The sequence below is a fragment of the Rhinoderma darwinii genome (genome assembly GCF_050947455.1).
Source record: "Rhinoderma darwinii isolate aRhiDar2 chromosome 1 unlocalized genomic scaffold, aRhiDar2.hap1 SUPER_1_unloc_11, whole genome shotgun sequence".
In the NCBI taxonomy this organism is placed as follows: domain Eukaryota; kingdom Metazoa; phylum Chordata; class Amphibia; order Anura; family Rhinodermatidae; genus Rhinoderma; species Rhinoderma darwinii.
In genome coordinates this window covers 171,475-190,128 of record NW_027461647.1, presented here as the reverse complement: position 1 = coordinate 190,128, position 18,654 = coordinate 171,475, and the positions used below count along the sequence as shown (strand labels likewise).

Sequence of the window (18,654 nt, the reverse complement as noted above, 5' to 3'; positions counted from 1 at the left end):
AAGGACTATGGATTAAAGCATTTAATGTCAATGGCCATTCTAAGCTGAATGTGCCTGCTCTCGTCAGATCGCAGAAGTTACACAGCTTAAGCCCTCGCTAGTACCAGTGTGGGAGACTGTCTGGGAATCCGTGGTGAGGTTGACTTTTTATTATGTCGTTTAGATTTTGTTTCACAATAGATTAAATAGGACTATGGATTAAAGCATTTAACGTCAATGGCCATTCTAAGCTGAATGTGCCTGCTCTCGTCAGAACGCAGAAGTTACACAGCTTAAGGCCTCGCTAGTACCAGTGTGGGAGACTGTCTGGGAATCCGTGGTGCGGTTGAATTTTTATTATGTCGTTTAGATTTTGTTTCACAATCGATTAAAAAGGACTATGGATTAAAGCATTTAATGTCAATGGCCATTCTAAGCTCAATGTCCCTGCTCTCGTCAGATCGCAGAAGTTACACAGCTTAAGGCATCGCTAGTACCAGTGTGGGAGACTGTCTGGGAATCCGTGGTGCGGTTGACTTTTTATTATGTTGTTTAGATTTTGTTTAACAATAGATTAAATAGGACTATGGATTAAGGCTTTTAATGTCATTGGCCATTCTAAGCTGAATGTGCCTGCTCTCGTCAGATCGCAGAAGTTACACAGCTTAAGGCCTCGCTAGTACCAGTGTGGGAGACTGTCTGGGAATCCGTGGTGCAGTTGACTTTTTATTATGTCGTTTAGATTTTGTTTCACAATCGATTAAAAAGGACTATGGATTAAAACATTTGATGTCAATGGCCATTCTAAGCTGGATGTGCCTGCTCTCGTTAGATCGCAGAAGTTACACAGCTTAAGGCCTCGCTAGTACCAGTGTGGGAGACTGTCTGGGAATCCGTGGTGCGGTTGACTTTTTATTATGTCGTTTAGATTTTGTTTCACAATTGATTAAAAAGGACTATGGATTAAAGCATTTAATGTCAATGGCCATTCTAAGCTGAATGTGCCTGCTCTCGTCAGATCGCAGAAGTTACACAGCTTAAGGCCTCGCTAGTACCAGTGTGGGAGACTGTCTGGGAATCCGTGGTGCGGTTGACTTTTTATTATGTTGTTTAGATTTTGTTTCACAATAGATTAAATAGGACTATGGATTAAGGCTTTTAATGTCAATGGCCATTCTAAGCTGAATGTGCCTGCTCTCGTCAGATCGCAGAAGTTACACAGCTTAAGGCCTCGCTAGTACCAGTGTGGGAGACTGTCTGGGAATCCGTGGTGCGGTTGACTTTTTATTATGTTGTTTAGATTTTGTTTCACAATAGATTAAATAGGACTATGGATTAAGGCTTTTAATGTCAATGGCCATTCTAAGCTGAATGTGCCTGCTCTCGTTAGATCGCAGAAGTTACACAGCCTAAGGCCTCGCTAGTACCAGTGTGGGAGACTGTCTGGGAATCCGTGGTGCGGTTGACTTTTTATTATGTCGTTTAGATTTTGTTTCACAATCGATTAAAAAGGACTATGGATTAAAGCATTTAATGTCAATGGCCATTCTAAGCTGGATGTGCCTGCTCTCGTTAGATCGCAGAAGTTACACAGCTTAACGCCTCGCTAGTACCAGTGTGGGAGACTGTCTGGGAAACCGTGGTGCGGTTGACTTTTTATTATGTCGTTTAGATTTTGTTTCACATTAGATTAAATAGGACTATGGATTAAAGCATTTAATGTCAATGGCCATTCTAAGCTGAATGTACCTGCTCTCGTCAGATCGCAGAAGTTACACAGCTTAAGGCCTCGCTAGTACCAGTGTGGGAGACTGTCTGGGAATCCGTGGTGCGGTTGACTTTTTATTATGTCGTTTAGATTTTGTTTCACAATCGATTAAAAAGGACTATGGATTAAAGCATTTAATGTCAATGGCCATTCTAAGCTGAATGTGCCTGCTCTCGTCAGATCGCAGAAGTTACACAGCTTAAGGCCTCGCTAGTACCAGTGTGGGAGACTGTCTGGGAATCCGTGGTGCGGTTGACTTTTTATTATGTTGTTTAGATTTTGTTTCACAATAGATTAAATAGGACTATGGATTAAGGCTTTTAATGTCAATGGCCATTCTAAGCTGAATGTGCCTGCTCTCGTTAGATCGCAGAAGTTACACAGCCTAAGGCCTCGCTAGTACCTGTGTGGGAGACTGTCTGGGAATCCGTGGTGCGGTTGACTTTTTATTATGTCGTTTAGATTTTGTTTCACAATCGATTAAAAAGGACTATGGATTAAAGCATTTAATGTCAATGGCCATTCTAAGCTGGATGTGCCTGCTCTCGTTAGATCGCAGAAGTTACACAGCTTAAGGCCTCGCTAGTACCAGTGTGGGAGACTGTCTGGGAATCCGTGGTGCGGTTGACTTTTTATTATGTCGTTTAGATTTTGTTTCACAATCGATTAAAAAGGACTATGGATTAAAGCATTTAATGTCAATGGCCATTCTAAGCTGAATGTGCCTGCTCTCGTCAGATCGCAGAAGTTACACAGCTTAAGCCCTCGCTAGTACCAGTGTGGGAGACTGTCTGGGAATCCGTGGTGAGGTTGACTTTTTATTATGTCGTTTAGATTTTGTTTCACAATAGATTAAATAGGACTATGGATTAAAGCGTTTAACGTCAATGGCCATTCTAAGCTGAATGTGCCTGCTCTCGTCAGAACGCAGAAGTTACACAGCTTAAGGCCTCGCTAGTACCAGTGTGGGAGACTGTCTGAGAATCCGTGGTGCGGTTGAATTTTTATTATGTCGTTTAGATTTTGTTTCACAATCGATTAAAAAGGACTATGGATTAAAGCATTTAATGTCAATGGCCATTCTAAGCTGAATGTCCCTGCTCTCGTCAGATCGCAGAAGTTACACAGCTTAAGGCCTCGCTAGTACCAGTGTGGGAGACTGTCTGGGAATCCGTGGTGCGGTTGACTTTTTATTATGTTGTTTAGATTTTGTTTAACAATAGATTAAATAGGACTATGGATTAAGGCTTTTAATGTCAATGGCCATTCTAAGCTGAATGTGCCTGCTCTCGTCAGATCGCAGAAGTTACACAGCTTAAGGCCTCGCTAGTACCAGTGTGGGAGACTGTCTGGGAATCCGTGGTGCGGTTGACTTTTTATTATGTCGTTTAGATTTTGTTTCACAATCGATTAAAAAGGACTATGGATTAAAGCATTTGATGTCAATGGCCATTCTAAGCTGGATGTGCCTGCTCTCGTTAGATCGCAGAAGTTACACAGCTTAACGCCTCGCTAGTACCAGTGTGGGAGACTGTCTGGGAATCCGTGGTGCGGTTGACTTTTTATTATGTCGTTTAGATTTTGTTTCACAATAGATTAAATAGGACTATGGATTAAAGCATTTAACGTCAATGGCCATTCTAAGCTGAATGTGCCTGCTCTCGTCAGAGTGCAGAAGTTACACAGCTTAAGGCCTCGCTAGTACCATTGTGGGAGACTGTCTGGGAATCCGTGGTGCGGTTGAATTTTTATTATGTCGTTTAGATTTTGTTTCACAATCGATTAAAAAGGACTATGGATTAAAGCATTTAATGTCAATGGCCATTCTAAGCTGAATGTCCCTGCTCTCATCAGATCGCAGAAGTTACACAGCTTAAGGCCTCGCTAGTACCAGTGTGGGAGACTGTCTGGGAATCCGTGGTGCGGTTGACTTTTTATTATGTAGTTTAGATTTTATTTCACAATCGATTAAAAAGGACTATGGATTAAAGCATTTAATGTCAATGGCCATTCTAAGCTGAATGTGCCTGCTCTCATCAGATCGCAGAAGTTACACAGCTTAAGGCCTCGCTAGTACCAGTGTGGGAGACTGTCTGGGAATCAGTGGTGCGGTTGACTTTTTATTATGTCGTTTAGATTTTGTTTCACAATCGATTAAAAAGGACTATGGATTAAAGCATTTAATGTCAATGGCCATTCTAAGCTGAATGTGCCTGCTCTCGTCAGATCGCAGAAATTACACAGCTTAAGGCCTCACTAGTACCAGTGTGGGAGACTGTCTCGGAATCCGTGGTGCGGTTGACTTTTTATTATGTCGTTTAGATTTTGTTTCACAATAGATTAAATAGGACTATGGATTAAAGCATTTAACGTCAATGGCCATTCTAAGCTGAATGTGCCTGCTCTCGTCAGAACGCAGAAGTTACACAGCTTAAGGCCTCGCTAGTACCAGTGTGGGAGACTGTCTGGGAATCCGTGGTGCGGTTGAATTTTTATTATGTCGTTTAGATTTTGTTTCACAATCGATTAAAAAGGACTATGGATTAAAGCTTTTAATGTCAATGGCCATTCTAAGCTGAATGTGCCTGCTCTCGTCAGATCGCAGAACTTACACAGCTTAAAGCCTCGCTAATACCAGTGTGGGAGACTGTCTGGGAATCCGTGGTGCGGTTGACTTTTTATTATGTCGTTTAGATTTTGTTTCACAATCGATTAAAAAGGACTATGGATTAAAGCATTTAATGTCAACGGCCATTCTAAGCTGAATGTCCCTGCTCTCGTCGGATAGCAGATGTTATACAGCTTAAGGCCTCGCTAGTACCAGTGTGGGAGACTGTCTGGGAATCCGTGGTGCGGTTGACTTTTTATTATGTCGTTTAGATTTTGTTTCACAATCGATTAAAAAGGACTATGGATTAAAGCATTTAATGTCAATGGCCATTCTAAGCTGAATGTGCCTGCTCTCGTCAGATCGCAGAAATTACACAGCTTAAGGCCTCGCTAGTACCAGTGTGGGAGACTGTCTGGGAATCCGGGGTGCGGTTGACTTTTTATTATGTCGTTTAGATTTTGTTTCACAATCGATTAAAAAGGACTATGGATTAAAGTGTTTAATGTCAATGGCCATTCTAAGCTGAATGTGACTGTTTTCGTCAGATCGCATAAGTTACACAGCTTAAGGCCTCGCTAGTACCAGTGTGGGAGACTGTCTGGGAATCCGTGGTGCGGTTGACTTCTTATTATGTCGTTTAGATTTTGTTTCACAATAGATTAAATAGGACTATGGATTAAAGCATTTAACGTCAATGGCCATTCTAAGCTGAACGTGCCTGCTCTCGTCAGAACGCAGAAGTTACACAGCTTAATGCCTCGCTAGTACCAGTGTGGGAGACTGTCTGGGAATCCGTGGTGCAGTTGACTTTTTATTATGTCGTTTAGATTTTGTTTCACAATCGATTAAAAAGGACTATGGATTAAAGCATTTAATGTCAATGGCCATTCTAAGCTGAATGTGCCTGCTCTCGTCAGATCACAGAAATTACACAGCTTAAGGCCTCGCTAGTACCAGTGTGGGAGACTGTCTGGGAATCCGGGGTGCGGTTGACTTTTTATTATGTCGTTTAGATTTTGTTTCACAATCGATTAAAAAGGACTATGGATTAAAGCGTTTAATGTCAATGGCCATTCTAAGCTGTATGTGACTGTTTTCGTCAGATCGCAGAAGTTACACAGCTTAAGGCCTCGCTAGTACCAGTGTGGGAGACTGTCTGGGAATCCGTGGTGCGGTTGACTTCTTATTATGTCGTTTAGATTTTGTTTCACAATAGATTAAATAGGACTATGGATTAAAGCATTTAACGTCAATGGCCATTCTAAGCTGAATGTGCCTGCTCTCGTCAGAACGCAGAAGTTACACAGCTTAATGCCTCGCTAGTACCAGTGTGGGAGACTGTCTGGGAATCCGTGGTGCAGTTGAATTTTTATTATGTCGTTTAGATTTTGTTTCACAATCGATTAAAAAGGACTATGGATTAAAGCATTTAATGTCAATGGCCATTCTAAGCTGAATGCCCCTGCTCTCGTCAGATCGCAGAAGTTACACAGCCTAAGGCCTCGCTAGTACCAGTGTGGGAGACTGTCTGGGAATCCGTGGTGCGGTTGACTTTTTATTATGTTGTTTCGATTTTGTTTCACAATCGATTAAAAAGGACTATGGATTAAAGCATTCAATGTCAATTGCCATTCTAAGCTGAATGTCCCTGCTCTCGTCAGATCGCAGAAGTTACACAGCTTAAGGCCTCGCTAGTACCAGTGTGGGAGACTGTCTGGGAATCCGTGGTGCGGTTGACTTTTTATTATGTCGTTTAGATTTTGTTTCACAATCGATTAAAAAGGACTATGGATTAAAGCATTTAATGTCAATGGCCATTCTAAGCTGAATGTGCCTGCTCTCGTCAGATCGCAGAAGTTACACAGCTTAAGGCCTCGCTAGTACCAGTGTGGGAGACTGTCTGGGAATCCGTGGTGCGGTTGACTTTTTATTATGTTGTTTAGATTTTGTTTCACAATAGATTAAATAGGACTATGGATTAAGGCTTTTAATGTCAATGGCCATTCTAAGCTGAATGTGCCTGCTCTCGTTAGATCGCAGAAGTTACACAGCCTAAGGCCTCGCTAGTACCAGTGTGGGAGACTGTCTGGGAATCCGTGGTGCGGTTGACTTTTTATTATGTCGTTTAGATTTTGTTTCACAATCGATTAAAAAGGACTATGGATTAAAGCATTTAATGTCAATGGCCATTCTAAGCTGGATGTGCCTGCTCTCGTTAGATCGCAGAAGTTACACAGCTTAACGCCTCGCTAGTACCAGTGTGGGAGACTGTCTGGGAAACCGTGGTGCGGTTGACTTTTTATTATGTCGTTTAGATTTTGTTTCACATTAGATTAAATAGGACTATGGATTAAAGCATTTAACGTCAATGGCCATTCTAAGCTGAATGTACCTGCTCTCGTCAGATCGCAGAAGTTACACAGCTTAAGGCCTCGCTAGTACTAGTGTGGGAGACTGTCTGGGAATCCGTGGTGCGGTTGACTTTTTATTATGTCGTTTAGATTTTGTTTCACAATCGATTAAAAAGGACTATGGATTAAAGCATTTAATGTCAATGGCCATTCTAAGCTGAATGTGCCTTCTCTCGTCAGATCGCAGAAGTTACACAGCTTAAGGCCTCGCTAGTACCAGTGTGGGAGACTGTCTGGGAATCCGTGGTGCGGTTGACTTTTTATTATGTTGTTTAGATTTTGTTTCACAATAGATTAAATAGGACTATGGATTAAGGCTTTTAATGTCAATGGCCATTCTAAGCTGAATGTGCCTGCTCTCGTTAGATCGCAGAAGTTACACAGCCTAAGGCCTCGCTAGTACCAGTGTGGGAGACTGTCTGGGAATCCGTGGTGCGGTTGACTTTTTATTATGTCGTTTAGATTTTGTTTCACAATCGATTAAAAAGGACTATGGATTAAAGCATTTAATGTCAATGGCCATTCTAAGCTGGATGTGCCTGCTCTCGTTAGATCGCAGAAGTTACACAGCTTAACGCCTCGCTAGTACCAATGTGGGAGACTGTCTGGGAATCCGTGGTGCGGTTGACTTTTTATTATGTCGTTTAGATTTTGTTTCACAATCGATTAAAAAGGACTATGGATTAAAGCATCTAATGTCTATGGCCATTCTAAGCTGAATGTGCCTGCTTTCGTCAGATCGCAGAAGTTACACAGCTTAAGGCCTCGCTAGTACCAGTGTGGGAGACTGTCTGGGAATCCGTGGTGCGGTTGACTTTTTATTATGTCGTTTAGATTTTGTTTCACAATCGATTAAAAAGGACTATGGATTAAAGCATTTAATGTCAATGGCCATTCTAAGCTGAATGTGCCTGCTCTCGTCAGATCGCAGAAGTTACACAGCTTAAGGCCTCGCTAGTACCAGTGTGGGAGACTGTCTGGGAATCCGTGGTGCGGTTGACTTTTTATTATGTTGTTTAGATTTTGTTTCACAATAGATTAAATAGGACTATGGATTAAGGCTTTTAATGTCAATGGCCATTCTAAGCTGAATGTGCCTGCTCTCGTCAGATCGCAGAAGTTACACAGCTTAAGGCCTCGCTAGTACCAGTGTGGGAGACTGTCTGGGAATCCGTGGTGCGGTTGACTTTTTATTATGTCGTTTAGATTTTGTTTCACAATCGATTAAAAAGGACTATGGATTAAAGCATTTAATGTCAATGGCCATTCTAAGCTGAATGTGCCTGCTCTCGTCAGATCGCAGAAGTTACACAGCTTAAGGCCTCGCTAGTACCAGTGTGGGAGACTGTCTGGGAATCCGTGGTGCGGTTGACTTTTTATTATGTTGTTTAGATTTTGTTTCACAATAGATTAAATAGGACTATGGATTAAGGCTTTTAATGTCAATGGCCATTCTAAGCTGAATGTGCCTGCTCTCGTTAGATCGCAGAAGTTACACAGCCTAAGGCCTCGCTAGTACCAGTGTGGGAGACTGTCTGGGAATCCGTGGTGCGGTTGACTTTTTATTATGTCGTTTAGATTTTGTTTCACAATCGATTAAAAAGGACTATGGATTAAAGCATTTAATGTCAATGGCCATTCTAAGCTGGATGTGCCTGCTCTCGTTAGATCGCAGAAGTTACACAGCTTAACGCCTCGCTAGTACCAGTGTGGGAGACTGTCTGGGAATCCGTGGTGCGGTTGACTTTTTATTATGTCGTTTAGATTTTGTTTCACAATCGATTAAAAAGGACTATGGATTAAAGCATCTAATGTCTATGGCCATTCTAAGCTGAATGTGCCTGCTTTCGTCAGATCGCAGAAGTTACACAGCTTAAGGCCTCGCTAGTACCAGTGTGGGAGACTGTCTGGGAATCCGTGGTGCGGTTGACTTTTTATTATGTCGTTTAGATTTTGTTTCACAATAGATTAAATAGGACTATGGATTAAAGAATTTAATGTCAATGGCCATTCTAAGCTGAATGTCCCTGCTCTCGTCAGATCGCAGCAGTTACACAGCTTAAGGTCTCGCTAGTACCAGTGTGGGAGACTGTCTGGGAATCCGTGGTGCGGTTGACTTTTTATTATGTCGTTTAGATTTTGTTTCACAATAGATTAAATAGGACTATGGATTAAAGCATTTAACGTCAATGGCCATTCTAAGCTGAATGTGCCTGCTCTCGTCAGAACGCAGAAGTTACGCAGCTTAAGGCCTCGCTAGTACCAGTGTGGTAGACTGTCTGGGAATCCGTGGTGCGGTTGAATTTTTATTATGTCGTTTAGATTTTGTTTCACAATCGATTAAAAAGGACTATGGATTAAATCCTTTAATGTCAATGGCCATTCTAAGCTGGATGTGCCTGCTCTCGTCAGATCGCAGAAGTTACACAGCTTAACGCCTCGCTAGTACTAGTGTGGGAGACTGTCTGGGAATCCGTGGTGCGGTTGACTTTTTATTATGTCGTTTAGATTTTGTTTCACAATCGATTAAAAAGGACTATGGATTAAAGCATTTAATGTCAATGGCCATTCTAAGCTGAATGTCCCTGCTCTCGTCAGATCGCAGGAGTTACACAGCTTAAGGCCTCGCTAGTACCAGTGTGGGAGACTGTCTGGGAATCCGTGGTGCGGTTGACTTTTTATTATGTCGTTTAGATTTTGTTTCACAATCGATTAAAAAGGACTATGGATTAAAGCATTTAATGTCAATGGCCATTCTAAGCTGAATGTGCCTGCTCTCGTCAGATCGCAGAAGTTACACAGCTTAAGGCCTCGCTAGTACCAGTGTGGGAGACTGTCTGGGAATCCGTGGTGCGGTTGACTTTTTATTATGTTGTTTAGATTTTGTTTCACAATAGATTAAATAGGACTATGGATTAAGGCTTTTAATGTCAATGGCCATTCTAAGCTGAATGTGCCTGCTCTCGTCAGATCGCAGAAGTTACACAGCTTAAGGCCTCGCTAGTACCAGTGTGGGAGACTGTCTGGGAATCCGTGGTGCGGTTGACTTTTTATTATGTCGTTTAGATTTTGTTTCACAATCGATTAAAAAGGACTATGGATTAAAGCATTTAATGTCAATGGCCATTCTAAGCTGAATGTGCCTGCTCTCGTCAGATCGCAGAAGTTACACAGCTTAAGCCCTCGCTAGTACCAGTGTGGGAGACTGTCTGGGAATCCGTGGTGAGGTTGACTTTTTATTATGTCGTTTAGATTTTGTTTCACAATAGATTAAATAGGACTATGGATTAAAGCATTTAACGTCAATGGCCATTCTAAGCTGAATGTGCCTGCTCTCGTCAGAACGCAGAAGTTACACAGCTTAAGGCCTCGCTAGTACCAGTGTGGGAGACTGTCTGGGAATCCGTGGTGCGGTTGAATTTTTATTATGTCGTTTAGATTTTGTTTCACAATCGATTAAAAAGGACTATGGATTAAAGCATTTAATGTCAATGGCCATTCTAAGCTGAATGTCCCTGCTCTCGTCAGATCGCAGAAGTTACACAGCTTAAGGCATCGCTAGTACCAGTGTGGGAGACTGTCTGGGAATCCGTGGTGCGGTTGACTTTTTATTATGTTGTTTAGATTTTGTTTAACAATAGATTAAATAGGACTATGGATTAAGGCTTTTAATGTCATTGGCCATTCTAAGCTGAATGTGCCTGCTCTCGTCAGATCGCAGAAGTTACACAGCTTAAGGCCTCGCTAGTACCAGTGTGGGAGACTGTCTGGGAATCCGTGGTGCGGTTGACTTTTTATTATGTCGTTTAGATTTTGTTTCACAATCGATTAAAAAGGACTATGGATTAAAACATTTGATGTCAATGGCCATTCTAAGCTGGATGTGCCTGCTCTCGTTAGATCGCAGAAGTTACACAGCTTAAGGCCTCGCTAGTACCAGTGTGGGAGACTGTCTGGGAATCCGTGGTGCGGTTGACTTTTTATTATGTCGTTTAGATTTTGTTTCACAATTGATTAAAAAGGACTATGGATTAAAGCATTTAATGTCAATGGCCATTCTAAGCTGAATGTGCCTGCTCTCGTCAGATCGCAGAAGTTACACAGCTTAAGGCCTCGCTAGTACCAGTGTGGGAGACTGTCTCGGAATCCGTGGTGCGGTTGACTTTCTATTATGTCGTTTAGATTTTGTTTCACAATAGATTAAATAGGACTATGGATTAAAGCATTTAACGTCAATGGCCATTCTAAGCTGAATGTGCCTGCTCTCGTCAGATCGCAGAAGTTACACAGCTTAAAGCCTCGCTAGTACCAGTGTGGGAGACTGTCTGGGAATCCGTGGTGCGGTTGACTTTTTATTATGTCGTTTAGATTTTGTTTCACAATCGATTAAAAAGGACTATGGATTAAAGCATTTAATGTCAATGGCCATTCTAAGCTGAATGTACCTGCTCTCATTAGATCGCAGAAGTTACACAGCTTAACGCCTCGCTAGTACAAGTGTGGGAGACTGTCTGGGAATCCGTGGTGCGGTTGACTTTTTATTATGACGTTTAGATTTTGTTTCACAATAGATTAAATAGGACTATGGATTAAAGCATTTAACGTCAATGGCCATTCTAAGCTGAATGTACCTGCTCTCGTCAGATCGCAGAAGTTACACAGCTTAAGGCCTCGCTAGTACCAGTGTGGGAGACTGTCTGGGAATCCGTTGTGCGGTTGAATTTTTATTATGTCGTTTAGATTTTGTTTCACAATCGATTAAAAAGGACTATGGATTAAAGCATTTAATGTCAATGGCCATTCTAAGCTGAATGTCCCTGCTCTCGTCAGATAGCAGATGTTATACAGCTTAAGGCCTCGCTAGTACCAGTGTGGGAGACTGTCTGGGAATCCGTGGTGCGGTTGACTTTTTATTATGTCGTTTAGATTTTGTTTCACAATCGATTAAAAAGGACTATGGATTAAAGCATTTAATGTCAATGGCCATTCTAAGCTGAATGTGCCTGCTCTCGTCAGATCGCAGAAGTTACACAGTTTAAGGCCTCGCTAGTACCAGTGTGGGAGACTGTCTGGGAATCCGTGGTGCGGTTGACTTTTTATTATGTCGTTTAGATTTTGTTTCACAATCGATTAAAAAGGACTATGGATTAAAGCATTTAACGTCAATGGCCATTCTAAGCTGAATGTGCCTGCTCTCGTCAGATCGCAGAAGTTACACAGCTTAAGGCCTCGCTAGTACCAGTGTGGGAGACTGTCTGGGAATCCGTGGTGCGGTTGACTTTTTATTATGTCGTTTAGATTTTGTTTCACAATCGATTAAAAAGGACTATGGATTAAAACATTTGATGTCAATGGCCATTCTAAGCTGGATGTGCCTGCTCTCGTTAGATCGCAGAAGTTACACAGCTTAAGGCCTCGCTAGTACCAGTGTGGGAGACTGTCTGGGAATCCGTGGTGCGGTTGACTTTTTATTATGTCGTTTAGATTTTGTTTCACAATCGATTAAAAAGGACTATGGATTAAAGCATTTAATGTCAATGGCCATTCTAAGCTGAATGTGCCTGCTCTCGTCAGATCGCAGAAGTTACACAGCTTAAGGCCTCGCTAGTACCAGTGTGGGAGACTGTCTCGGAATCCGTGGTGCGGTTGACTTTTTATTATGTCGTTTAGATTTTGTTTCACAATAGATTAAATAGGACTATGGATTAAAGCATTTACCGTCAATGGCCATTCTAAGCTGAATGTGCCTGCTCTCGTCAGAACGCAGAAGTTACACAGCTAAAGGCCTCGCTAGTACCAGTGTGGGAGACTGTCTGGGAATCCGTGGTGCGGTTGAATTTTTATTATGTCGTTTAGATTTTGTTTCACAATCGATTAAAAAGGACTATGGATTAAAGCTTTTAATGTCAATGGCCATTCTAAGCTGAATGTGCCTGCTCTCGTCAGATCGCAGAAGTTACACAGCTTAAAGCCTCGCTAGTACCAGTGTGGGAGACTGTCTGGGAATCCGTGGTGCGGTTGACTTTTTATTATGTCGTTTAGATTTTGTTTCACAATCGATTAAAAAGGACTATGGATTAAAGCATTTAATGTCAATGGCCATTCTAAGCTGAATGTGCCTGCTCTCATTAGATCGCAGAAGTTACACAGCTTAACGCCTCGCTAGTACAAGTGTGGGAGACTGTCTGGGAATCCGTGGTGCGGTTGACTTTTTATTATGTCGTTTAGATTTTGTTTCACAATAGATTAAATAGGACTATGGATTAAAGCATTTAACGTCAATGGCCATTCTAAGCTGAATGTACCTGCTCTCGTCAGATCGCAGAAGTTACACAGCTTAAGGCCTCGCTAGTACCAGTGTGGGAGACTGTCTGGGAATCCGTTGTGCGGTTGAATTTTTATTATGTCGTTTAGATTTTGTTTCACAATCGATTAAAAAGGACTATGGATTAAAGCATTTAATGTCAATGGCCATTCTAAGCTGAATGTCCCTGCTCTCGTCAGGTAGCAGATGTTATACAGCTTAAGGCCTCGCTAGTACCAGTGTGGGAGACTGTCTGGGAATCCGTGGTGCGGTTGACTTTTTATTATGTCGTTTAGATTTTGTTTCACAATCGATTAAAAAGGACTATGGATTAAAGCAGTTAATGTCAATGGCCATTCTAAGCTGAATGTGCCTGCTCTCGTCAGATCGCAGAAGTTACACAGTTTAAGGCCTCGCTAGTACCAGTGTGGGAGACTGTCTGGGAATCCGGGGTGCGGTTGACTTTTTATTATGTCGTTTAGATTTTGTTTCACAATCGATTAAAAAGGACTATGGATTAAAGCATTTAATGTCAATGGCCATTCTAAGCTGAATGTCCCTGCTCTCGTCAGATAGCAGATGTTATACAGCTTAAGGCCTCGCTAGTACCATTGTGGGAGACTGTCTGGGAATCCGTGGTGCGGTTGACTTTTTATTATGTCGTTTAGATTTTGTTTCACAATCGATTAAAAAGGACTATGGATTAAAGCATTTAACGTCAATGGCCATTCTAAGCTGAATGTGCCTGCTCTCGTCAGATTGCAGAAGTTACACAGCTTAAGGCCTCGCTAGTACCAGTGTGGGAGACTGTCTGGGAATCCGTGGTGCGGTTGACTTCTTATTATGTCGTTTAGATTTTGTTTCACAATAGATTAAATAGGACTATGGATTAAAGCATTTAACGTCAATGGCCATTCTAAGCTGAATGTGCCTGCTCTCGTTAGATCGCAGAAGTTACACAGCTTAACGCCTCGCTAGTACCAGTGTGGGAGACTGTCTGGGAATCCGTGGTGCGGTTGCCTTTTTATTATGTCGTTTAGATTTTGTTTCACAATAGATTAAATAGGACTATGAATTAAAGCATTTAACGTCAATGGCCATTCTAAGCTGAATGTGCCTGCTCTCGTCAGATTGCAGAAGTTACACAGCTTAAGGCCTCGCTAGTACCAGTGTGGGAGACTGTCTGGGAATCTGTGGTGCGGTTGACTTTTTATTATGTTGTTTAGATTTTGTTTCACAATAGATTAAATAGGACTATGGATTAAGGCTTTTAATGTCAATGGCCATTCTAAGCTGAGTGTGCCTGCTCTCGTCAGATCGCAGAAGTTACACAGCTTAAGGCCTCGCTAGTACCAGTGTGGGAGACTGTCTGTGAATCCGTGGTGCGGTTGACTTCTTATTATGTCGTTTAGATTTTGTTTCACAATAGATTAAAAAGGACTATGGATTAAAGCATTTAATGTCAAAGGCCATTCTAAGCTGAATGTGCCTGCTCTCGTTAGATCGCAGAAATTACATAGCTTAACGCCTCGCTAGTACCAGTGTGGGAGACTGTCTGGGAATCCGTGGTGCGGTTGACTTTTTATTATGTCGTTTAGATTTTGTTTCACAATAGATTAAATAGGACTATGGATTAAAGCATTTACCGTCAATGGCCATTCTAAGCTGAATGTGCCTGCTCTCGTCAGATCGCAGAAGTTACACAGCTTAAGGCCTCGCTAGTACCAGTGTGGGAGACTGTCTGGGAATCCGTGGTGCGGTTGAATTTTTATTATGTCGTTTAGATTTTGTTTCACAATCGATTAAAAAGGACTATGGATTAAAGCATTTAATGTCAATGGCCATTCTAAGCTGAATGCCCCTGCTCTCGTCAGATCGCAGAAGTTACACAGCCTAAGGCCTCGCTAGTACCAGTGTGGGAGACTGTCTGGGAATCCGTGGTGCGGTTGACTTTTTATTATGTTGTTTCGATTTTGTTTCACAATCGATTAAAAAGGACTATGGATTAAAGCATTTAATGTCAATTGCCATTCTAAGCTGAATGTCCCTGCTCTCGTCAGATCGCAGAAGTTACACAGCTTAAGGCCTCGCTAGTACCAGTGTGGGAGACTGTCTGGGAATTCGTGGTGCGGTTGACTTTTTATTATGTCGTTTAGATTTTGTTTCACAATCGATTAAAAAGGACTATGGATTAAAGCATTTAATGTCAATGGCCATTCTAAGCTGAATGTGCCTGCTCTCGTCACATCGCAGAAGTTACACAGCTTAAGGCCTCGCTAGTACCAGTGTGGGAGACTGTCTGGGAATCCGTGGTGCGGTTGACTTTTTATTATGTTGTTTAGATTTTGTTTCACAATAGATTAAATAGGACTATGGATTAAGGCTTTTAATGTCAATGGCCATTCTAAGCTGAATGTGCCTGCTCTCGTTAGATCGCAGAAGTTACACAGCCTAAGGCCTCGCTAGTACCAGTGTGGGAGACTGTCTGGGAATCCGTGGTGCGGTTGACTTTTTATTATGTCGTTTAGATTTTGTTTCACAATCGATTAAAAAGGACTATGGATTAAAGCATTTAATGTCAATGGCCATTCTAAGCTGGATGTGCCTGCTCTCGTTAGATCGCAGAAGTTACACAGCTTAACGCCTCGCTAGTACCAGTGTGGGAGACTGTCTGGGAAACCGTGGTGCGGTTGACTTTTTATTATGTCGTTTAGATTTTGTTTCACATTAGATTAAATAGGACTATGGATTAAAGCATTTAACGTCAATGGCCATTCTAAGCTGAATGTGCCTGCTCTCGTCAGATCGCAGAAGTTACACAGCTTAAGGCCTCGCTAGTACCAGTGTGGGAGACTGTCTGGGAATCCGTGGTGCGGTTGACTTTTTATTATGTCGTTTAGATTTTGTTTCACAATCGATTAAAAAGGACTATGGATTAACCCCTTAAGGACGCAGCCTAGTTTGGGCCTTAAGGCTCAGAGCCCATTTTTCAAATCTGACATATTTCACTTTATGTGGTAATAACGTCGGAATGCTTAAACCTATCCAAGCGATTCTGAGATTGTTTTCTCGTGACACTTTGGGCTTCATGTTCGTGGTAAAATTTGGTCGATATATTCAGTCTTTATTTGTGAAAAATTGCAAAATTTAGAGAAAATTTACAAAAAATAGCATTTTTCAGAATTTAAATGCATCTGCTTGAAAAACAGACGGTTATACCACCCAAAATAGTTACTAGTTCACATTTCCCATATGTCTACTTTTGATTGGCATCGTTTTTTGAACATTCTTTTATTTTTCTTGGACGTTACAAGGCTTAGAACATAAACAGCAATTTCTCATATTCTTAAGAAAATTTCAAAAGCCTTTTTTTGAAGGTGCCAGTTCAGTTCTGAAGTGGATTTGAGGGGCCTATGTATTAGAAACCCCCATAAAACACCCATTTTAAAAACTAGACCCCTCAAAGTATTCAAAACAGCATATAGAAAGTTTTTTAACCCTTCAGGCATTTCACAGGAATTAAAGCAAAGTGGAAATTAAATTTGCAAATTTCATTTTTTCTGCTGAATTTCAATTTTATTCCATTTTTTTTTAGTAACAGAGAAGGTTTTACCAGAGAAACACTACTAAATATGTATTGTCCAGATTCTGCAGTTTTTAGAAATGTCCCACATGTGGCCCTACTGCGCTCGTGGACTAAAACACAAGCCCTAGAAGCAAAGAAGCACCTAGTGCATTTTGAGGCCTCTTTTTTATTAGAATATATTTTAGGCAGCATGCCAGGTTTGAAGAGGCGTTGAGGTATCAAAACAATGGAAACCCACCAGAAGTGACCCCATTTTGGAAATTACACCCCTCAAGGAATTCATTTATGGTTTTTGTTATCATTTTGACCGCACAGTTTTTTCACAGCACCTATTTGAATTGGGCTGTGAAATGAAAAAAATGATATTTTTTCCAATAAAATGTCATTTTTGATCAAATTTTCTTATTTTCACAGGGAACAACATACCCCATTTTGTTGCCCAATTTGTCCTTAGTGCGGCAATACCCCATTTGTGGTGATAAACTGCCGTTTGGGCCCATGGGAGGGCTCAGAAGGAAAGGAGCGCTATGTGTTTGTTGGAGTCCAGATTTTGCTGGATTGGTTTTCGGGTGCCATGTCGCATTTGCAGAGCCCCAGAGGTATCAAAGCAATGGAAACCCACCAGAAGTGACCCCATTTTGGAAACTACACCCCTCAAGGAATTCATTTATGGTTTTTGTTATCATTTTGACCGCACAGGTTTTTCACAGCACCTATTTGAATTGGGCTGTGAAATGAAAAAAATTATATTTTTTCCAATAAGATGTCATTTTTGATCAAAATTTCTTATTTTCACAGGGAACAACATACCCCATTTTGTTGCCCAATTTGTCCTTAGTGCGGCAATACCCCATTTGTGGTGATAAACTGCCGTTTGGGCCCATGGGAGGGCTCAGACGGAAAGGAGCGCTATGTGTTTGTTGGAGTCCAGATTTTGCTGGATTGGTTTTCGGGTGCCATGTTGCATTTGCAGAGCCCCAGAGGTATCAAAGCAATGGAAACCCACCAGAAGTGACCCCATTTTGGAAACTACACCCCTCAAGGAATTCATTTATGGTTTTTGTTATCATTTTGACCGCACAGTTTTTTCACAGCACCTATTTGAATTGGGCTGTGAAATGAAAAAAATGATATTTTTTCCAATAAGATGTCATTTTTGATCAAAATTTCTTATTTTCACAAGGAACAACATACCCCATTTTGTTGCCCAATTTGTCCTTAGTGCGGCAATACCCCATTTGTGGTGATAAACTGCCCTTTGGGCCCATGGGAGGGCTCAGAAGGAAAGGACCACCATTTGGCCTACTGGAGCTTTTCTGGTGCTAAGTCATGTGTGCAGAAGCCCCTGAGGTACCAGTACAGTTGAAACCCCCGAGAAGTGACCCCATTTTAAAAACTACACCCCTTAAGACATTCATCTAGAGGTGTAGTGAGCATTTTGACCCCACAGGTACTGTGTAAAAGATAATGCGCAGCAGATGGTGCAGTGTGAGATTTGCAATTTTATATATGTATATGCCATTTCAGTGTCCAATATAGTGTGCCCAGCATGCGCCACCGGAGATATACACCCCTTAAATTGTAATGTGGGTTCTCCTGGGTACGACAATACCCTACATGTGGCTGTTATCAGCTGCCTGGGCATACGGCAGGGCTCAGAAGGGAAAGATGAGGGGGGTAAGCTGTGCGGAGTGCATCAGGGTAAATTGAAAATCAAGGGATGTATGATACATTTTAAAACAATCTTTTATACAGAGCCCTGGTTTTTCGGGACACGTGTCACATTGGTATATTGTGTTCTTCCTTATCCCCCTCTTATAGCAGACTCTGCACCTCTTTTGACTCTTTCCCTTTCCACCGGTTTGGGGACCTTCTCCTGGAAAGTGTTGCCCTGGTACGATGCGCCCCCCCTTCCTGGTCCCTAAAGATTAGATCTTGAAATTCCAGGAAAGTTCCCCTCTGGCCTGCACATCGACGTAGCACATACGCATTGTA

The 18,654-nt window shown here is 41.8% G+C and overlaps 82 pseudogenes; all 82 read left to right on the top strand.

The window, feature by feature from the left end:
• Positions 1 to 26: 26 nt before the first annotated feature.
• On the top strand, positions 27 to 145 carry LOC142668373 (5S ribosomal RNA; annotated as a pseudogene).
• Positions 146 to 212: 67 nt separating this feature from the next.
• LOC142668850 (5S ribosomal RNA) lies at positions 213 to 331 on the top strand (annotated as a pseudogene).
• A 67-nt stretch (positions 332 to 398) lies between these two features.
• Positions 399 to 517, top strand: LOC142668444 (5S ribosomal RNA; annotated as a pseudogene).
• Positions 518 to 584: 67 nt separating this feature from the next.
• LOC142668951 (5S ribosomal RNA) lies at positions 585 to 703 on the top strand (annotated as a pseudogene).
• Positions 704 to 770: 67 nt separating this feature from the next.
• On the top strand, positions 771 to 889 carry LOC142668712 (5S ribosomal RNA; annotated as a pseudogene).
• A 67-nt stretch (positions 890 to 956) lies between these two features.
• On the top strand, positions 957 to 1,075 carry LOC142668595 (5S ribosomal RNA; annotated as a pseudogene).
• A 67-nt stretch (positions 1,076 to 1,142) lies between these two features.
• On the top strand, positions 1,143 to 1,261 carry LOC142668593 (5S ribosomal RNA; annotated as a pseudogene).
• Positions 1,262 to 1,328: 67 nt separating this feature from the next.
• Positions 1,329 to 1,447, top strand: LOC142667810 (5S ribosomal RNA; annotated as a pseudogene).
• Positions 1,448 to 1,514: 67 nt separating this feature from the next.
• LOC142668223 (5S ribosomal RNA) lies at positions 1,515 to 1,633 on the top strand (annotated as a pseudogene).
• A 67-nt stretch (positions 1,634 to 1,700) lies between these two features.
• Positions 1,701 to 1,819, top strand: LOC142668656 (5S ribosomal RNA; annotated as a pseudogene).
• Positions 1,820 to 1,886: 67 nt separating this feature from the next.
• Positions 1,887 to 2,005, top strand: LOC142668592 (5S ribosomal RNA; annotated as a pseudogene).
• Positions 2,006 to 2,072: 67 nt separating this feature from the next.
• LOC142667890 (5S ribosomal RNA) lies at positions 2,073 to 2,191 on the top strand (annotated as a pseudogene).
• A 67-nt stretch (positions 2,192 to 2,258) lies between these two features.
• LOC142668709 (5S ribosomal RNA) lies at positions 2,259 to 2,377 on the top strand (annotated as a pseudogene).
• A 67-nt stretch (positions 2,378 to 2,444) lies between these two features.
• On the top strand, positions 2,445 to 2,563 carry LOC142668372 (5S ribosomal RNA; annotated as a pseudogene).
• Positions 2,564 to 2,630: 67 nt separating this feature from the next.
• LOC142667940 (5S ribosomal RNA) lies at positions 2,631 to 2,749 on the top strand (annotated as a pseudogene).
• Positions 2,750 to 2,816: 67 nt separating this feature from the next.
• Positions 2,817 to 2,935, top strand: LOC142668746 (5S ribosomal RNA; annotated as a pseudogene).
• Positions 2,936 to 3,002: 67 nt separating this feature from the next.
• Positions 3,003 to 3,121, top strand: LOC142668591 (5S ribosomal RNA; annotated as a pseudogene).
• A 67-nt stretch (positions 3,122 to 3,188) lies between these two features.
• On the top strand, positions 3,189 to 3,307 carry LOC142668189 (5S ribosomal RNA; annotated as a pseudogene).
• A 67-nt stretch (positions 3,308 to 3,374) lies between these two features.
• On the top strand, positions 3,375 to 3,493 carry LOC142668420 (5S ribosomal RNA; annotated as a pseudogene).
• Positions 3,494 to 3,560: 67 nt separating this feature from the next.
• On the top strand, positions 3,561 to 3,679 carry LOC142668056 (5S ribosomal RNA; annotated as a pseudogene).
• Positions 3,680 to 3,746: 67 nt separating this feature from the next.
• LOC142668776 (5S ribosomal RNA) lies at positions 3,747 to 3,865 on the top strand (annotated as a pseudogene).
• A 67-nt stretch (positions 3,866 to 3,932) lies between these two features.
• On the top strand, positions 3,933 to 4,051 carry LOC142669006 (5S ribosomal RNA; annotated as a pseudogene).
• A 67-nt stretch (positions 4,052 to 4,118) lies between these two features.
• LOC142668849 (5S ribosomal RNA) lies at positions 4,119 to 4,237 on the top strand (annotated as a pseudogene).
• Positions 4,238 to 4,490: 253 nt separating this feature from the next.
• On the top strand, positions 4,491 to 4,609 carry LOC142668395 (5S ribosomal RNA; annotated as a pseudogene).
• A 67-nt stretch (positions 4,610 to 4,676) lies between these two features.
• LOC142668684 (5S ribosomal RNA) lies at positions 4,677 to 4,795 on the top strand (annotated as a pseudogene).
• A 253-nt stretch (positions 4,796 to 5,048) lies between these two features.
• On the top strand, positions 5,049 to 5,167 carry LOC142667850 (5S ribosomal RNA; annotated as a pseudogene).
• A 67-nt stretch (positions 5,168 to 5,234) lies between these two features.
• On the top strand, positions 5,235 to 5,353 carry LOC142667789 (5S ribosomal RNA; annotated as a pseudogene).
• A 67-nt stretch (positions 5,354 to 5,420) lies between these two features.
• LOC142668438 (5S ribosomal RNA) lies at positions 5,421 to 5,539 on the top strand (annotated as a pseudogene).
• A 67-nt stretch (positions 5,540 to 5,606) lies between these two features.
• On the top strand, positions 5,607 to 5,725 carry LOC142668269 (5S ribosomal RNA; annotated as a pseudogene).
• A 67-nt stretch (positions 5,726 to 5,792) lies between these two features.
• LOC142668884 (5S ribosomal RNA) lies at positions 5,793 to 5,911 on the top strand (annotated as a pseudogene).
• A 67-nt stretch (positions 5,912 to 5,978) lies between these two features.
• LOC142668661 (5S ribosomal RNA) lies at positions 5,979 to 6,097 on the top strand (annotated as a pseudogene).
• A 67-nt stretch (positions 6,098 to 6,164) lies between these two features.
• On the top strand, positions 6,165 to 6,283 carry LOC142668590 (5S ribosomal RNA; annotated as a pseudogene).
• A 67-nt stretch (positions 6,284 to 6,350) lies between these two features.
• On the top strand, positions 6,351 to 6,469 carry LOC142667809 (5S ribosomal RNA; annotated as a pseudogene).
• A 67-nt stretch (positions 6,470 to 6,536) lies between these two features.
• On the top strand, positions 6,537 to 6,655 carry LOC142668222 (5S ribosomal RNA; annotated as a pseudogene).
• A 67-nt stretch (positions 6,656 to 6,722) lies between these two features.
• LOC142668594 (5S ribosomal RNA) lies at positions 6,723 to 6,841 on the top strand (annotated as a pseudogene).
• A 67-nt stretch (positions 6,842 to 6,908) lies between these two features.
• Positions 6,909 to 7,027, top strand: LOC142668049 (5S ribosomal RNA; annotated as a pseudogene).
• Positions 7,028 to 7,094: 67 nt separating this feature from the next.
• On the top strand, positions 7,095 to 7,213 carry LOC142667808 (5S ribosomal RNA; annotated as a pseudogene).
• A 67-nt stretch (positions 7,214 to 7,280) lies between these two features.
• LOC142668299 (5S ribosomal RNA) lies at positions 7,281 to 7,399 on the top strand (annotated as a pseudogene).
• A 67-nt stretch (positions 7,400 to 7,466) lies between these two features.
• On the top strand, positions 7,467 to 7,585 carry LOC142667873 (5S ribosomal RNA; annotated as a pseudogene).
• Positions 7,586 to 7,652: 67 nt separating this feature from the next.
• Positions 7,653 to 7,771, top strand: LOC142668588 (5S ribosomal RNA; annotated as a pseudogene).
• A 67-nt stretch (positions 7,772 to 7,838) lies between these two features.
• Positions 7,839 to 7,957, top strand: LOC142668587 (5S ribosomal RNA; annotated as a pseudogene).
• Positions 7,958 to 8,024: 67 nt separating this feature from the next.
• LOC142668586 (5S ribosomal RNA) lies at positions 8,025 to 8,143 on the top strand (annotated as a pseudogene).
• Positions 8,144 to 8,210: 67 nt separating this feature from the next.
• LOC142667807 (5S ribosomal RNA) lies at positions 8,211 to 8,329 on the top strand (annotated as a pseudogene).
• A 67-nt stretch (positions 8,330 to 8,396) lies between these two features.
• LOC142668188 (5S ribosomal RNA) lies at positions 8,397 to 8,515 on the top strand (annotated as a pseudogene).
• A 67-nt stretch (positions 8,516 to 8,582) lies between these two features.
• Positions 8,583 to 8,701, top strand: LOC142667871 (5S ribosomal RNA; annotated as a pseudogene).
• Positions 8,702 to 8,768: 67 nt separating this feature from the next.
• Positions 8,769 to 8,887, top strand: LOC142668015 (5S ribosomal RNA; annotated as a pseudogene).
• Positions 8,888 to 8,954: 67 nt separating this feature from the next.
• Positions 8,955 to 9,073, top strand: LOC142669001 (5S ribosomal RNA; annotated as a pseudogene).
• Positions 9,074 to 9,140: 67 nt separating this feature from the next.
• Positions 9,141 to 9,259, top strand: LOC142667956 (5S ribosomal RNA; annotated as a pseudogene).
• A 67-nt stretch (positions 9,260 to 9,326) lies between these two features.
• Positions 9,327 to 9,445, top strand: LOC142667733 (5S ribosomal RNA; annotated as a pseudogene).
• A 67-nt stretch (positions 9,446 to 9,512) lies between these two features.
• On the top strand, positions 9,513 to 9,631 carry LOC142668585 (5S ribosomal RNA; annotated as a pseudogene).
• Positions 9,632 to 9,698: 67 nt separating this feature from the next.
• On the top strand, positions 9,699 to 9,817 carry LOC142668584 (5S ribosomal RNA; annotated as a pseudogene).
• A 67-nt stretch (positions 9,818 to 9,884) lies between these two features.
• LOC142668371 (5S ribosomal RNA) lies at positions 9,885 to 10,003 on the top strand (annotated as a pseudogene).
• Positions 10,004 to 10,070: 67 nt separating this feature from the next.
• LOC142668848 (5S ribosomal RNA) lies at positions 10,071 to 10,189 on the top strand (annotated as a pseudogene).
• A 67-nt stretch (positions 10,190 to 10,256) lies between these two features.
• LOC142667998 (5S ribosomal RNA) lies at positions 10,257 to 10,375 on the top strand (annotated as a pseudogene).
• Positions 10,376 to 10,442: 67 nt separating this feature from the next.
• LOC142668931 (5S ribosomal RNA) lies at positions 10,443 to 10,561 on the top strand (annotated as a pseudogene).
• A 67-nt stretch (positions 10,562 to 10,628) lies between these two features.
• On the top strand, positions 10,629 to 10,747 carry LOC142668708 (5S ribosomal RNA; annotated as a pseudogene).
• Positions 10,748 to 10,814: 67 nt separating this feature from the next.
• Positions 10,815 to 10,933, top strand: LOC142668949 (5S ribosomal RNA; annotated as a pseudogene).
• Positions 10,934 to 11,000: 67 nt separating this feature from the next.
• LOC142667849 (5S ribosomal RNA) lies at positions 11,001 to 11,119 on the top strand (annotated as a pseudogene).
• Positions 11,120 to 11,186: 67 nt separating this feature from the next.
• On the top strand, positions 11,187 to 11,305 carry LOC142668209 (5S ribosomal RNA; annotated as a pseudogene).
• A 67-nt stretch (positions 11,306 to 11,372) lies between these two features.
• LOC142668065 (5S ribosomal RNA) lies at positions 11,373 to 11,491 on the top strand (annotated as a pseudogene).
• Positions 11,492 to 11,558: 67 nt separating this feature from the next.
• Positions 11,559 to 11,677, top strand: LOC142668355 (5S ribosomal RNA; annotated as a pseudogene).
• Positions 11,678 to 11,744: 67 nt separating this feature from the next.
• Positions 11,745 to 11,863, top strand: LOC142668798 (5S ribosomal RNA; annotated as a pseudogene).
• Positions 11,864 to 11,930: 67 nt separating this feature from the next.
• LOC142668583 (5S ribosomal RNA) lies at positions 11,931 to 12,049 on the top strand (annotated as a pseudogene).
• A 67-nt stretch (positions 12,050 to 12,116) lies between these two features.
• Positions 12,117 to 12,235, top strand: LOC142668707 (5S ribosomal RNA; annotated as a pseudogene).
• A 67-nt stretch (positions 12,236 to 12,302) lies between these two features.
• Positions 12,303 to 12,421, top strand: LOC142668948 (5S ribosomal RNA; annotated as a pseudogene).
• A 67-nt stretch (positions 12,422 to 12,488) lies between these two features.
• LOC142667723 (5S ribosomal RNA) lies at positions 12,489 to 12,607 on the top strand (annotated as a pseudogene).
• A 67-nt stretch (positions 12,608 to 12,674) lies between these two features.
• LOC142667846 (5S ribosomal RNA) lies at positions 12,675 to 12,793 on the top strand (annotated as a pseudogene).
• Positions 12,794 to 12,860: 67 nt separating this feature from the next.
• LOC142668388 (5S ribosomal RNA) lies at positions 12,861 to 12,979 on the top strand (annotated as a pseudogene).
• Positions 12,980 to 13,046: 67 nt separating this feature from the next.
• LOC142668064 (5S ribosomal RNA) lies at positions 13,047 to 13,165 on the top strand (annotated as a pseudogene).
• Positions 13,166 to 13,418: 253 nt separating this feature from the next.
• Positions 13,419 to 13,537, top strand: LOC142668903 (5S ribosomal RNA; annotated as a pseudogene).
• Positions 13,538 to 13,604: 67 nt separating this feature from the next.
• On the top strand, positions 13,605 to 13,723 carry LOC142668429 (5S ribosomal RNA; annotated as a pseudogene).
• Positions 13,724 to 13,790: 67 nt separating this feature from the next.
• LOC142668970 (5S ribosomal RNA) lies at positions 13,791 to 13,909 on the top strand (annotated as a pseudogene).
• A 67-nt stretch (positions 13,910 to 13,976) lies between these two features.
• LOC142668430 (5S ribosomal RNA) lies at positions 13,977 to 14,095 on the top strand (annotated as a pseudogene).
• A 67-nt stretch (positions 14,096 to 14,162) lies between these two features.
• On the top strand, positions 14,163 to 14,281 carry LOC142667888 (5S ribosomal RNA; annotated as a pseudogene).
• A 67-nt stretch (positions 14,282 to 14,348) lies between these two features.
• Positions 14,349 to 14,467, top strand: LOC142667960 (5S ribosomal RNA; annotated as a pseudogene).
• A 253-nt stretch (positions 14,468 to 14,720) lies between these two features.
• LOC142668983 (5S ribosomal RNA) lies at positions 14,721 to 14,839 on the top strand (annotated as a pseudogene).
• A 67-nt stretch (positions 14,840 to 14,906) lies between these two features.
• LOC142668883 (5S ribosomal RNA) lies at positions 14,907 to 15,025 on the top strand (annotated as a pseudogene).
• Positions 15,026 to 15,092: 67 nt separating this feature from the next.
• LOC142667884 (5S ribosomal RNA) lies at positions 15,093 to 15,211 on the top strand (annotated as a pseudogene).
• Positions 15,212 to 15,278: 67 nt separating this feature from the next.
• Positions 15,279 to 15,397, top strand: LOC142668276 (5S ribosomal RNA; annotated as a pseudogene).
• Positions 15,398 to 15,464: 67 nt separating this feature from the next.
• Positions 15,465 to 15,583, top strand: LOC142667806 (5S ribosomal RNA; annotated as a pseudogene).
• A 67-nt stretch (positions 15,584 to 15,650) lies between these two features.
• On the top strand, positions 15,651 to 15,769 carry LOC142668221 (5S ribosomal RNA; annotated as a pseudogene).
• A 67-nt stretch (positions 15,770 to 15,836) lies between these two features.
• LOC142668581 (5S ribosomal RNA) lies at positions 15,837 to 15,955 on the top strand (annotated as a pseudogene).
• The last annotated feature ends 2,699 nt before the right edge of the window (positions 15,956 to 18,654 follow it).